The sequence below is a fragment of the Leucopleurus acutus genome (genome assembly GCF_964270905.1).
Source record: "Leucopleurus acutus genome assembly, chromosome: 11".
In the NCBI taxonomy this organism is placed as follows: Eukaryota; Metazoa; Chordata; class Mammalia; order Artiodactyla; family Delphinidae; genus Leucopleurus; species Leucopleurus acutus.
This window is the reverse complement of record NC_139152.1, coordinates 80186489-80201125: the sequence shown is the minus strand read 5'-3', so window position 1 is coordinate 80201125 and position 14637 is coordinate 80186489. Positions and strand designations below refer to the sequence as shown.

At 39.9% G+C, this 14637-nt stretch overlaps 1 long non-coding RNA gene across 1 annotated transcript; it reads right to left on the bottom strand.

The window, feature by feature from the left end:
- Positions 1–280: 280 nt before the first annotated feature.
- LOC309968233 lies at positions 281–13566 on the bottom strand. The gene is made up of 4 exons (XR_014326568.1): positions 13474–13566; positions 12470–12630; positions 11267–11309; positions 281–400 (listed from the first exon to the last, which is right to left on the bottom strand). It is a non-coding gene; the product is annotated as an uncharacterized lncRNA (long non-coding RNA).
- Positions 13567–14637: the final 1071 nt, after the last annotated feature.

Genomic DNA, 14637 nt, shown 5'->3' with positions numbered 1-14637 from the left:
ATTTTTGCATTGCATATTTGGGGCTATTTTCCCAGAATAGTGCCATATACTTTTATTCCCAACTAAAAAACACTTTTTTTCACAGCAACAAAGACACATAACCTCAACTCTGAATCCTGGCCTCCTTGCTCCGCATTCCACCCGCTGGCCTCAGCACCTATGCTCAGCGTCATCCACAGAATGAATCCTTCTCTCCCACTTCGTGTTAGCTAGGCTGTGTCAGCGCAGGCTGTTGCAACAGAACCATACTTACTGGGGCTTAGGACACAATTATCTCTCACTGTTCTGGAGGCTGGGCTGTCCAAGATCAAGGGGCTGGCATTTCTCGTGAGTGCCACTGGTGAGGGGGCCACTTCCTGGTGTGCAGACAGCTGTCTTCTCATTGCATATCCTCACGTGGCTAAGAGACAGAGAGAGAGAAAGCTAGAGCGAGAGCGAGAGCGAGAGAGAGAGAGAAAGGGAACATGTACATTCCTGTCTCTTGTCTTATAAGGGTATTAATCCCACCATGAGAGCTCCATTTTCATGACTATCTACCTCACAAATGCCCCATCTCCAAATACCATCATACCAGGTATTAGAAAGTCAACATATGAATTTGGGTGTGGGGTGTTGGGGACACAAACATTCAGTCTATAGCAGACACAGGCCAGGTCTTTTCCGGTGAAGTATCATATTCAAATATTGACCAAAGTGCACTTTCCCTCTGTCGTGAGCTGAGTGGTAACCCCCAAAAGATACGTTCATGTCCTAATGGCCAGAACCTGTAATTGTTACCTAATTTGCAAAAAGGATCTTTGCAGATGTAATTTTAAGTTAAGGATCTTGAGGTGAGGTTACCATCCCGGATTACCTGGGTAGACCCTAAATACAGTGACAAGTGTCATTATAACAGACACACAGAGGAGAAGACAGATACGGAGGAGGAGATATGAAGACACAGGCAGAGACTGGAGTGATGTGGCCACAAGTCAAAGAATGTTCACAGCCACCAGAAGCTGGAAGAGGTAAGGAGCAGGTTCTCCCCTAGAGCCCTTGGAAGGGACGCAGCCCTGTCCGCACCTTGATTTCAGGCTTCTGGCCCTCAGAGCTGTGAGAGAATAAGTTTCTGTTGCTCTAAGACACCAGTTTGTGGAAATTCGTTATAGCAGCCCTAGGAAACTAATACAGCCTCCAACGGAATACCCTGCTTCTTCTACCATAGCCATTTCTCCTCTGAAATGTTATGAATCTGGTCACTTCAACACTGGAGTGGGACTCAGACACCATGGAAATCAGTAGCCATACTTCTAATGTATATATATATATACTATTTTTTAATAAATTTCAGATGTTTTAGCTCAACCCTTAATTTTACGTTATTTTTTAAAATTAGTTAATTAATTAATTTATTTATTTTTGGCTGTGTTGGGTCTTCGTTGCTGCGCGCGGGCTTTCTCTAGTTGTGGCGCGCGGGGGCTACTCCTCGTTGCAGTGCGTGGGCTTCTCATTGCAGTGGCTTCTCTTGTTGTGGAGCATAGGCTCTAGGCGCGTGGACTTCCGTAGTTGTGGCACACGGGCCCTAGAGTGCACAGGCTTCAGTAGCTGCGGTGCATGGGCTCAGTAATTGTGGCTTATGGGCTCTAGAGCACAGGCTCAGTAGTTGTGGCACAGGGGCTTAGCTGTTCCGCAGCATGTGGGATCTTCCTGGACCAGGGCTCGAACCTGTGTCCCCTACATTGGCAGGCAGATTCCTAACCACTGCGCCACCAGGGAAGTCCTCTAGTGTATATTTTTAAAGATTTCTTTTTCTAAAACAAATTAAGTGCATTAGGATGAGGATGGGTGTCCCAGCTCTATAACAAAGGGAAATACTAAACCAAAGTTCCTTGACTTTAAATTTAGAGCTTCCTTCCAATTTACCCATTTCCTCCCTTATTCAGTGTCCTGCAAAGTTCAACACAGGAATAGATGTGACGAGTCAGAAAATTAGCCCAACGCAGCTCCTTGCAACGCACAGCAGCTGCCTTGTCCAAGCCTTCATTATTTTTTGGCTCGATCGCAGATGTAGCCTGTGTTGCTCTCTCTACTTCTCCAAACTCAAAGCCAATGGTTCTTAAATGGTTTCTTAAACTGTTTTTGTCCATGTCACTGTAAGAAGAACATTGTGTAGCAGTGCAAAATATATAAAAATAGAGCAATGCATGCTGATTTTTCTATTCTCTCTCTCTCTGTGTCACACACACACTTTCTCCATCTCTAAGTGTGGGCCATAACCCAACCTGCTGTAATCCATGCACTAAAGCTGTAAGCTGTACCCCATACTGATGCCAGGGTCACCTTTCTAAAATACAAATCTCATCATTTCACTCCCTTAATTAAAATCCTCCAATGGCCCCCATCACCTTCATTCATTCCAATGATACTTTTACATTGTGAATCTCTAAAGGCCACTCTCTAATGACTAAGAGTTGAAAAGGTAAAAATACATAGTCTGTGCCATGACACTCAGAATATACATACATATATGTATAAATTTAAGATATATAAAACCCAAAAGCTTTAAAACCGTCTCCTGCTTTACCCTCTCAGGCAGCTGAATTCTCATACCCAGTACAGTATTATCAGGCACCCTGCTATTTACTCCCTTATCCTTCAAGATGCAAATCCTTTCACTTAATTCTTCCTTCTTTCCTTCTCCTTTCATTTCTTCAATCATCCATCCATCATCCTCCAATCCTTAACTTCCTTCAACGACTGAAACTAGCTACTCTGAGCCCTTGTGAAGCTGACAGTCTAACTCAAAAACCCTTCCCAAATCCTCTTGGTAATCCACCCCCCATAGCACAGGGAGAATATCCTTCTTGGTGCACTCCTCAACCATCCCATAATGGATGCTACACATCTCTAACTTCCCACAAGACTGTGAGCCCCTGGGGTTTCTTTTTTCTCTGTCAACTACTGATAGAGGTGTGTTGAAGTCTCCAGCTATAATAGTGGATCTGTCTATTTCTCCTTGCAGTTCCATCGTCTTTTTGCTCTATATCCCCACCACCAACACAGTACCTGGCCCATAGCAAGGCTTGAGGAAGAAATAAAGGAAGAAAGGATGAAGGAAAGAAGAAAAGAAGAAAAGAGGCTTCGTCCTTCATCCAGCCTGGAAGAGGGTGCAGCACGCCAGCCTCAGCGCTGGACAGCCATGTGGCTGACAGGGTCTTGGTGCTGCGGCCTGGTGTCAGGCCTGAGCCCGAGATGCGAGAGCTGAGTTCAGGACACTGGACCACCAGAGACCTCCCGGCCCCATGTAATATCAGTTGGTGAGGGTTCTCCCACAGACTTCTGTCTCAATGCTAAGACCCAGCTCCAACTAGCGGCCAGCAAGCTCCAGTGCGGGACACCCCATGCAAAACAAAAACTAGCAAGACAGGAACACAACCCCACCCATTAGCACAGAGCCTGCCTAAAATCATAGTAAGTTCACAGACACCCCCAAACACACCACTGGATGTGGCTCTGCCCCCCAGAAAGACAAAATACAGCCCCATGCACCAGAACACAGGCACCAGTCCCCTCCATCAGGAAGCCTACACAACCCACTGAACCAAACTTACCCACTGGGGACAGACACCAAAAATAATGGGAACTACGAACCTGAAGCCATGAAAAGGAGACCCCAAAACAGCAAGTTAAGCAAAATGAGAAGACAGAGAAATATGCAACAGATGAAGGAGCAAGGTAAAAACCCACCAGGCCAAACAAATGAAGAGGAAATAGGCAGTCTACCTGAAAAAGAATTCAGAGAAATGATAGTAAAGATGACCCAAAATCTTGTAAACAGAATGGAGAAAGTACAAGAAACATTTAACAAGGACCTAGAAGAACTATAGACCAAACAAAGAATGATGAACAACACAATAAATGAAATTTAGAAATCTCTAGAAGGAATCAAGAGCAGAGTAACTGAGGCACAAGAATGGATAAGTGACCTGGAAGATAAAACAGTGGAAATAACTACCACGGAGCAGAAAAAAGAAAAAAGAATGGAAAGAACTGAGGACAGTCTCAGAGACCTCTGGGACAACAGGAAACACACCAACATTCGAATTATAAGGGTCCGAGAAGAATAGAAAAAGAAAGGATCTGAGAAAATATTTGAAGAGATTATAGTTGAAAACTTCCTAACATGGGAAAGGAAATAGCCTATCAACTCCAGGAAGCCCAGAGAGTCCCATACAGGATAAATCCAAGGACAAACATGACAAGACATACATAGCAAAGGCATAGCAAGACAAACATAACAAAACTATCAAAAATTAAATACAAAGAAAAAATATTAAAAGCAGCAAGGGAAAAGCAACAAATAACATACAAGGGAATCCCCATAAGGTCAACAGCTGATCTTTTGGCAGAAACTTGATCTTTCAGCAGAAACTCTGCAAGCCAGAAGGTAGTGGAAGGAGATATTTGAAGTGATGAAAGGGAAAACCCAACAGTACTCTACCCAGCAAGGATCTCACTCAGATTTGATGGAGAAATGAAACCCTTTACAGACAAGCAAAAGTTAAGAGAATTCAGCACAACCAAGCCAGCTTTACAACAAGTGCTAAAGGAACTTCTCTAGGCAGGAAACACAAGAGAAGGAAAAGACCTCCAAAAACAAACCCAAAACAATTAAGAAAATGGCAATAGGAACATAAATATCGATAATTACCTTATATGTAAATGCATTAAATGCTCCAACCAAAAGGTAGACTGGCTGAATGGATACAAAAACAAGACCCATATATATGCTGTCTAGAAGAGACCCACTTCAGACCTAGGGACACATATGGACTGAAAGTGAGGGGATGGAAAAAGATATTCTATGCAAATGGAAATCAAAAGAAAGCTGGAGTAGCAATTCTCACATCAGACAAAACAGACTTTAAAATAAAGACTATTACAAGACACAAAGAAGGACACTACATAATGATCAAGGGATTGATCCAAGAAGAAAATATAACAATTGTAAATATTTATGCACCCAATATAGGAGCACCTCAATACATAAGGCAAATGCTAACAGCCATAAAAGTGGAAATCAACAGTAACACAATCATAGTAGGGGGCTTTAACACCCCACTTTCACCAATGGACAGATCATCCAAAATGAAAATAAATAAGGAAACCCAAGCTTTAAATGATACATTAAACAAGATGGACTTAATGGATATTTATAGGACATTCCATCCAGAAACAACAGAATGCACTTTCTCAAGTGCTCAGGGAATATTCTCCAGGACAGATCATATCTTGGGTAACAAATCAAGCCTTGGTAAATTTAAGAAAATTGAAATCGTATCAAGTATCTTTTCCAGCCACAGTGCTATGAGACTAGATATCAATTACAGGAAAAAAACTGTAAAAAATACAGACACATGGAGGTTAAACAATACACTATTTAATAACCAAGAGATCACTAAAGAAATCAAAGAGGAAATCAAACAATACCTAGACACAAATGACAATGAAAACACGATGACCCAAAACCTATGGGATGCAGCAAAAGCAGTTCTAACAGGGAAGCTTAGAGCAACAAAATCCTACCTCAAGAAACAAGAAACATCTCAAATAAACAACCTAAACTTACACCTAAAGCAATTAGAGAAAGAAGAAAAAAAAAACCCCAAAGTTAGCAGAAGGAGACAAATCATAAAGATCAGATAAGAAATAAATGAAAAAGAAATGAAGGAAAGATCAATAAAACTAAAAGCTGGTTCTTTGAGATGATAAACAAAATTGATAAGCCATTAGCCAGACTCATCAAGAAAAAAAGGGAGAAGACTCAAATCAATAGAACTAGAAATGAAAAAGGAGAAGTAACAACTGAACACTGCAGAAATACAAAGGACCATGAGAGATCACTACAAGCAACTATATGCCAATAGAATGGACAACCTGGAAGAAATGGACAAATTCTTAGAAAGGAACAATCTTCTGAGACTGAACCAGGAAGAAATAGAAAATATAAACTGACCAATCATAAGCACTGAAATTGAGACTGTGATTAAAAATCTTCCAACAAACAAAAGCCCAGGATCAGATGGCTTCACAGGCGAATTCTATCAAACATTTAGACAAGAGCTAACACCTATCCTTCCCAAACTCTTCCAAAATATTGCAGAGGGAGGAACACTCCCAAACTCATTCTACGAGGCTACCACTACCCTGATACCAAAACCAGACAAAGATGTCACAAAAAAAGAAAACTACAGGCCAATATCACTGAAGAACATAGATGCAAAAATCCTCAACAAAATACTAGCAAACCGAATCCAACAGCACATTAAAAGGATCATACACCATGATCAAGCGGGGTTTATCCCAGGAATGCAAGGATTCTTCAATATACGCAAATCAATCAATGTGATACACCATATTAATAAACTGAAGAATAAAAACCATATGATCATTTCAATGGATGCAGAAAAAGCTTTCAACAAAATTCAACACCCATTTATGATAAAAATTCTCCAGAAAGTAGGCATAGAGGGAAACTACCTCAACATAATAAAGGCCATATATGACAAACCAACAGCCAACATCATTCTCAGTGGTGAAAAACTGAAACCATTTCCTCTAAGATCAGGAATAAGACAAGGTTTTCCACTCTCACCACTATTATTCAACATAGCTTTGGAAGTTATAGCCACGGCAATCAGAGAAGAAAAATATAATAAAAAGAATCCAAATTGGAAAAGAGGAAGTAAAACTGCCACTGTTTGCAGATGACATGATACTATACACAGAGAATCCTAAAGATGCTACCAGAAAACTACTAGAGCTAATCAATGAATCTGGTAAAGTAGCAGGATACAAAATTAATGCATAGAAATCTCTTGCATTCCTATACACTAATGATGAAAAATCTGAAAGAGAAATTAAGGAAACACTCCCACTTACCATTGCAACAAAAAGAATAAAATACTTAGGAATACACCTACCTAAGGAAACAAAAGACCTGTATGCAGAAAACTATAAGACACTGATGGAAGAAATTAAAGATGATACGAACAGTTGGAGAGATATACCATGTTCTTGGATTGGAAGAATCAATATTGTGAAAATGACTGTACTACCCAAAGCAATCTACAGATTCAATGCAATCCCTATGAAACTACCAATGGCGTTTTTCACAGAACTAGAACAAAAAATTTCTCAGTTTGTATGGAAACACAAAAGACCCCGAATAGCCAAAGCAATCTTGAGAAAGAAGAATGGAGCTGGAGGAATCGGGCTCCCAGACTTGAGACTACACTACAAAGTTACAGTAATCAAGTCAGTATGGTACTGGCAGAAAAACAGAAATATAGATCAGTGGAACAGGGTAGAAAGCCCAGAGGTAAACCCACTCACATGTGGTCACCTTATCTTTGATAAAGGAGACAAGAATATACAATGGAGAAAAGATAACCTCTTCAATAAGTGGCGCTGGGAAAACTCGACAGCTACATGTAAAAGAATGAAATTAGAATACTCCCTAACACCATACACAAAAATACACTCAAAATGGATTAAAGACCTAAATGTAAGGCCAGACACTATAAAACTCTTAGAGGAAAACATAGGAAGAGCACTCTTTGACATAAATCACAGCAAGATCTTTTTTGACCCACCTCCTAGAAAAATGGAAAGAAAAACAAAAATAAACAAATGGGACCTAATGAAACTTAAAAGCTTTTGCACAGCAAAGGAAACCATAAACAAGATGAAAAGCCAACCCTCAGAATGCGAGAAAATATTTGCAAATGAAGCAACTGACAAAGGATTAATCTCCAAAATATACAAGCAGTTCATGCAGCTCAACATCAAAAAAACAAACAACCCAATCCAAAAATGGGCAGAAGCCCTAAACAGACATTTCTCCAAAGAAGATATACAGATTGCCAACAAACACATGAACGGATGCTCAACATCACTAATCATGAGAGAAATGCAAATCAAAACTACAGTGAGGTATCACCTCACACCAGTCAGAATGGCCATCATCAAAATATCTACAAACAATAAATACTGGAGAGGGTGTGGAGAAAAGGGAACCCTCTTGCACTGTTCGTGGGAATGTAAACTGATACAGTCACTATGGAGAACAGCAGGGAGGTTCCTTAAAATACTAAAAATAGAATTACCATACGACCCAGCAATTCCACTACTGGGCATATACCCTGAGAAAACCATAATTCAAAAAGAGTCATGTACCACAATGTTCATTGCAGGTCTATTTACAATAGCCAGGACATGGAAGCAACCCAAGTGTCCATCGACAGATGAATGGATAAAGAAGATGTGGCACATATATACAATGGAATATTACTCAGCCATAAAAAGAAACGAAATTGAGTTATTTGTAGTGAGGTGGATGGATCTACAGTTTTTCGTACAGAGTGAAGTCAGAAAGAGGAAAACAAATACCATATGCTAACACATATATATGGAATGTAAAAAAAAAAAAAAAATGGTTATGAAGAACCTAGGGCCAGGACAGGAATAAAGACACAGACATAAAGAATGGACTTGAGGACACAGGGAGGGGGAAGGGTAAGCTGGGATGAAGTGAGAGAGTGGCATGGACTTATATATACTACCAAATGTAAAATAGATAGCTAGTGGGAAGCAGCCTCATAGCACAGGGAGATCAGCTCGGTGTTTTGTGACCACTTAGAGGGGTGGGATAGGGAGGGTGGGAGGGAGACGCAAGAGGAAGGAGATATGGGGATATATGTATATGTATAGCTGATTCACTTTGTTATAAAGCAGAAACTAACACACCATTGTAAAGCAATTATACTCCAATAAAGATGTTAAAAAAAAAAAGATGTGGCACATATACACAATGGAATATTACTCAGCCATAAAAAGAAACAAAATTGAGTTATTTGTAATGAGGTGGATGGACCTAGAGTCTATCATACAGAGTGAAGTAAGTCAGAAAGAGAAAAACAAATACCATATGCTAACACATATATATGGAATCTAAAAAAAAAAAAGCTTCTGATGAACCTGGGGCAGGACGGGAGTAAAGACACAGACCTACTAGAGAATGGACTTGAGGACACGGGGAAGTAGAAGGGTAAGCTGTAACAAAGTGAGAGAGTGGCATGGACATATATACACTACCAAATGTAAAACAGCTAGTGGGAAGCAGCTACATAGCACAGGGAGATCAGCTCGGTGCTCTGTGACCACCTAGAGGGGTGGGATAGGGAGGGTGGGAGGGAGATGCAAGAGGGAGGAGATATGGGGATGTATGTATAGCTGATTCACTTTGTTATACAGCAGAAACTAACACACCATTGTAAAGCAATTATACTCCAATAATTCATCTATGTTAAATAAAAGAAAAGAAGAAGAAAAGAGGAGGAGGTCAGAATAGGGTCACAAAACTGGCTTCTATCAGATAAAAAAAAAGAAGACATGGGATGAAGATTGTAATGTCAGTGGGGAGAGATTTAAAAAAAAAAAAAATAGAACACAGGGGAAGGGGAAACAAATGTCCCAATCCTTTGAAACCTAGATTAGAGGTAAATCCAGAAAGAATTTCCTCTTTTATGAAGCCATACAGCATTCAAATCCCTACGCCACAACCCAAAGCCTGGAGCAGGGACCGTGAAATGTGCTTTCTCTTTTCTGGAAGCTATGCTCATAAACGCACCGCTTCTCAGTCCCATTCCTTTGAATCAATTACTGCCTCCACCTGATGGAATCGAGTACCCGAATCATGTTGAAATTCAGCTGAAAGTAATTTTTGGAGTTTTCAAGTGCATAATGATGTCTCCAGTTCCCTGTGTCATGCTCTGATTCTAGGAAGTCCCACATTAGCACTTCAGGAAAGAAAAGATCCACGCTCTGCTTGAATCTTGCTGGTGTCATAAAGGATGCTTAATGCCTTGTAATGCAGACTTCTGTTTCACAGAAAAATTTCTCAATTTGTTTTGCACTGGAAAACTGCAAATGGATACCCTTAATCACACAGTCAGAGGGAAATCACTTGCGAGCAGGAAGATGGCTTTACTGAGACCTAATATGAGGGACCTAATTTAAGTGGTCATTTGATGATAAGGAAAGGATCTCTGCATTCTGCCAGCAGGTCTATTAGTGAGTGAGGCCTGGAGAGTTAATGAAACAGTATCTGGGTGTATGACTTCTAGACAGACTCACTATACATTACCTGAATACATCTTAAAATAGCGTATTACCTCTCTTTTTCTTTTGCCTCTAAATTTACAAGTCACCATCAATTTTGTGTCTTTTAGCTGTGATTCCCATTGAAGACCAGCTCATCTTTCATGTTAAAAAAAGAAAAAAAAAAAAAAAAAGCTCACCAGTAGACTGCCCAATTGATACTGAGGATGACCAGCACGGTCTTCTCAGTGGCTTCGATTGTTAAATTCATTTTACTTTGTACGTGGCAGTTTTCAATGTCTTTGAAAAACACTGAGGGTCAAATTCAAGGTCAGACACAGGGGCCTAAGAACATTCATCCTGGTGAGGTACAAACCCCTCCATCACTACCAGCAGAGCAAGCAGACATCCTTTTTAGAAAAAAATATGTAATTGATTTTGCCTGCCCAAGGAAAAGAAAAACATCCCTTTGTGTAAGTATGTGGATATTCCTTGTCAGGTGAAATAATGCGTGAGTTAACTTTCCATCTTCAACTTGAAACGTCTTTGTCCCATAATGGTCATCCTCACCTCCCTGCAGTCATACATCTGCTTGAATTGGCTCTCATCAGCTTAATATTTTTCTATCTTTCCAACCAGATTACTTACTTCTGAATTTAACTCTCATTCTAAATTTCAGTCTCTTTCTCCTAAAATATGCCTTTCTCCATGTACCTAATTTTTGTGTGTGTAATAGTTGGTAAAGCAGTGAAAAAATATTGTGAGCAGGTGCTATCAGGTGGGGAAAAGGAGAAATGAAAGTAAGGCTCGGTTCTTTACTGTTACAAAATAGTGGAAAAGACATGAAACCCATATGTACGATAACAATGAGAAAAAATTTTGATCCAAAACACAAAGACAATTGCAAATTGAGAGAGAAAAATACTACAAATTGTGCCAATTTAAAAGTTCAAGTACAATAATAAATGAGATGTTTTGTGAGAATTTTCAGGTACTGCTTCCTGGAAAAAAGCAATAATTGCCAAATATGGTTTACTTCAGTCTGTGTGTTTGGGGGGGAGGGGCATTTCACCTCTCTTTGGTGTTAGCTTCCTTTATTTGCCAAAGGCACATTAATTGTATTTACCTTGACATTTATTTCCCTCCATTTGCAATCAGAACTCTTAATCCTAAAAGAGAAAATAGAAATGCCTTATTTTATATCTGCTCTGTCTTTTCTATTTCCTATTATATTTATATCATTTCTTAACTATTTAATCTGATGGTCTCACATTACTGTTGAATATTCATATTTTGGTCTCAATATGTTATTCATTACCACTCAAACCCACTTTCATCCTTTTAGAATTCATTCTCTTTCTTTCCTTCATCTAGGCTCCTCAAGTTTATTCATTACCTCCCATCCTGGTCTCTGTAATTCACCCATGTTGGTCTTTTGACATTCTGTCTCAAAACACTATTGAAACCCTACTTAAAACCTTGAATCGCAAATAATTTATTCCCCTACTCCATCAAGTCTACTGATTTCTAGTTCATCTCTGCCTCACATTCAAATGGCTGACTCTCATTTCCCCGTAAGCACTTTATAAACCTTTAACTAACATTATCTATTTCTTCCACAAAATTACATGTATTTTCATCTCTTTGTGAAGCCTGTTTTCTAATTGGTTTCGTTTATTTAGCTTATCTCTCCAATTGTCTTCTTTTATAGTCATTTTTCATAACTCTCCTTATTGTGCCACTTTTAATCATGGAAATGCACCTTGGTTTAAATGCCCTGCAGATAAATACTGAAAATGCATATCTGCATAGTCTAAACTTGATTACCTAATGGTTTGGGTGAGGATAAAAGGAGCATGAAGATAAATAGTCACCAGCCAGATTTAAATACATAACAGGCTTTGGCATTTATACTCCCATATCCAGTGCCTCCTATGGCCCCTCATCGCTCATCTTTCTCAAGGCTAGAAACAGCAAAGTAATCCAAGATGCATTTTTCTCCCCAGTCCGAATGTTACTTTTCATTGGTAGAAGCCAGGCTCTTCAAACATGGAACAGACCATCTGTAAATCAAAAACTGAGTTTTGACCAAAGACAAAGAAATTTTAAGAAACTTTATGGTTTCTTAATGGTTCCATCAACACCTATTCACCTTGCATTGTTTTCAAATCACTTCCATGATTATACTTTGTTGAATCCACTGATATGCAATAAAAGGTGTTGATACAACAGTTAGGTCAAAAGCAAAAAAATAAAATTAGTCACCTAATGAAATTGTAAACATGATGCTAACATCATTTCTTAAAACCCTAAACAATTTTTTTTTTACCAGCTGAGCAGATCTCAATCAGCACTTTGCAGAATGATTCTGTTCAGAACACGGGGCCATTTGAATTCTTCTAAATTCACAATCTGGCTTATACCAAGGCAGGCCAACGTACCAGGCATGTTTTTCTTCACTTAAACGGTTGGCAGATCTTCTCTTTATTTCTTTGGAGAAAGAGATTCTCATCAGCAGGATACATCATATTCACAGAAAACAAATATTCCTACATCTGGTTCTGGGTTGTTTATAAATCAAAGGTTAAGTGCTTCACTGCTTCTAAACCAAAGATGTTCCAGTCCAGCCCCTGAGGCCTTCCTCTTCATGTTAGTCCGTATTAACATTTACACCATTTGCCCTTTCAAAGCTCAGAGAACCTCGACTCAGTCCAGTGCTCAGTTACACACATTCTGTACCTGTGGGCTTCACTAGGATTTTACCAGTGGCCATTGCCGTGTGTATAAAATAGGAGGATCGTTGGGAATTTGCATAAATTGTATTAAAACCTGCATGCATTTGCCTAAATTATGACATCTATCCAATGCAGTTTTACAATGGAAACTGAATTCTGGCTATCTCTTGGGTAGGTGCCTCCCTAAAAGTAGTTATCAACTCAAATGGCTGCAGAGAGGGTGCAGACAGATAATATACATGAGTGGGGCAGGCCAGTAGCTAAGAATAAAAAAATAGTGGACACTTTAGTGGACAAAGGGCAGAGCCTCAACAATAATCACTTAGCCAAAGAAAACACATCCCTGAGCCATAAGCAGCTGGAGGTACAGACCTACAGTTCTTATTACTATACAGGCAGAAACTGCTCCTGAGCTCCTCCCACAAACACATGTATAAAATGATGGTTTTCTCTACAAGGTACCCACTCCTCCCTCATGCGCAGTCACCTGTATTTACTACAAGCACCTGAGGCACTTGAGATTTCAACTGGTTTGGAGAAGCAAGGAGCATTGGGTGGGACCTTAAGACTGAGTGGTGAATTACAAAGAGGAACTCACCCTGCAGGCCCTTTCCTTCGGGAACCCAGACCAGCCAGGATGTGTGGGATGTATTCTCCTGCAACAGCAGCCATGTCTCCCAGGGAGAGGGCTGTAGGATAAAATATAGGACACCCAGTTCAATTGGAATTTCAGACAAACAAGAAATGATGTTTTAGTATAAGTATGTCCCAAATATTGCATGAGACATACTCACAGCAAAATATTGTCATTTATCTGAAATTCAAATTGAACTGGGCATCTTGTATTTTTATTTGCCACATCTGGCAACCCTCCCACTTCTTTCTGGGTAGTGCCTTCAGTCCCAGGTTGTCGTAGTCTCATGTGACAGCAGCAGGAAGATGGGGCAATCACTGGCAGAGTAGCGGTGGCGTTATGTGAACTCTAGAATCAACTGTACTGCCTAGGTTCAAATCCCCGCTCCACAACCTCATGAAAATGTATTTAACATCTGTACATCTATTAGCTTCCCAGTCTGCAGAATGGGGATGATGGTAAACACCCTACTTTTTGCATCTATTGAAAAGAGGAAATGAGATAATCCATACAAGAGTGTGAGGTTCCATGTTTGGCACACAGTAGGCACTCAATAAATGCTATAATCTCCACCGCTTGCCTTGTCTGGTACAGACAGTAATCTACTTGCTAATTATGGCTGCATTCTAGCCGATATTTAAAACTATTTTACTGATGTGATAAACACTTATTTGGCATCTCCCACATGCCCCTTATCTGGAAGAAAATATTATTTTAAATTCATATTTAGAAAAATACAGTTTTAAATTCTAATACAGAGCACCAGAAAATTCTTAGGTTACATTAAACTCACAGGATAGACTGTCAATTCTTCATTTGTTCCTCAGTCCTATTTATCTTTTTTGTCTCCCCCTGGCTTCAGCTTATCAGAAGGAAATGTAAGAGCAGCAAACAGTCACTTGTTTTATCCACTAGACAGAACAGGACGCTATCTCCGTCGCAAATGATTTACTTGCCCCCCAGACACTCCCCGCTGCAACACACACACACACACACATCCGCCTGTCCCACCTCTATCCTCACCCTGGAACTCCGTGTCTCGGGACATTATTGTTCTCCTCTTAACATAATAAGCAGGAAACTTGCTCAAGGGGGCACAGAGGGAGCCAACTGGGGAGCTGAAATTGA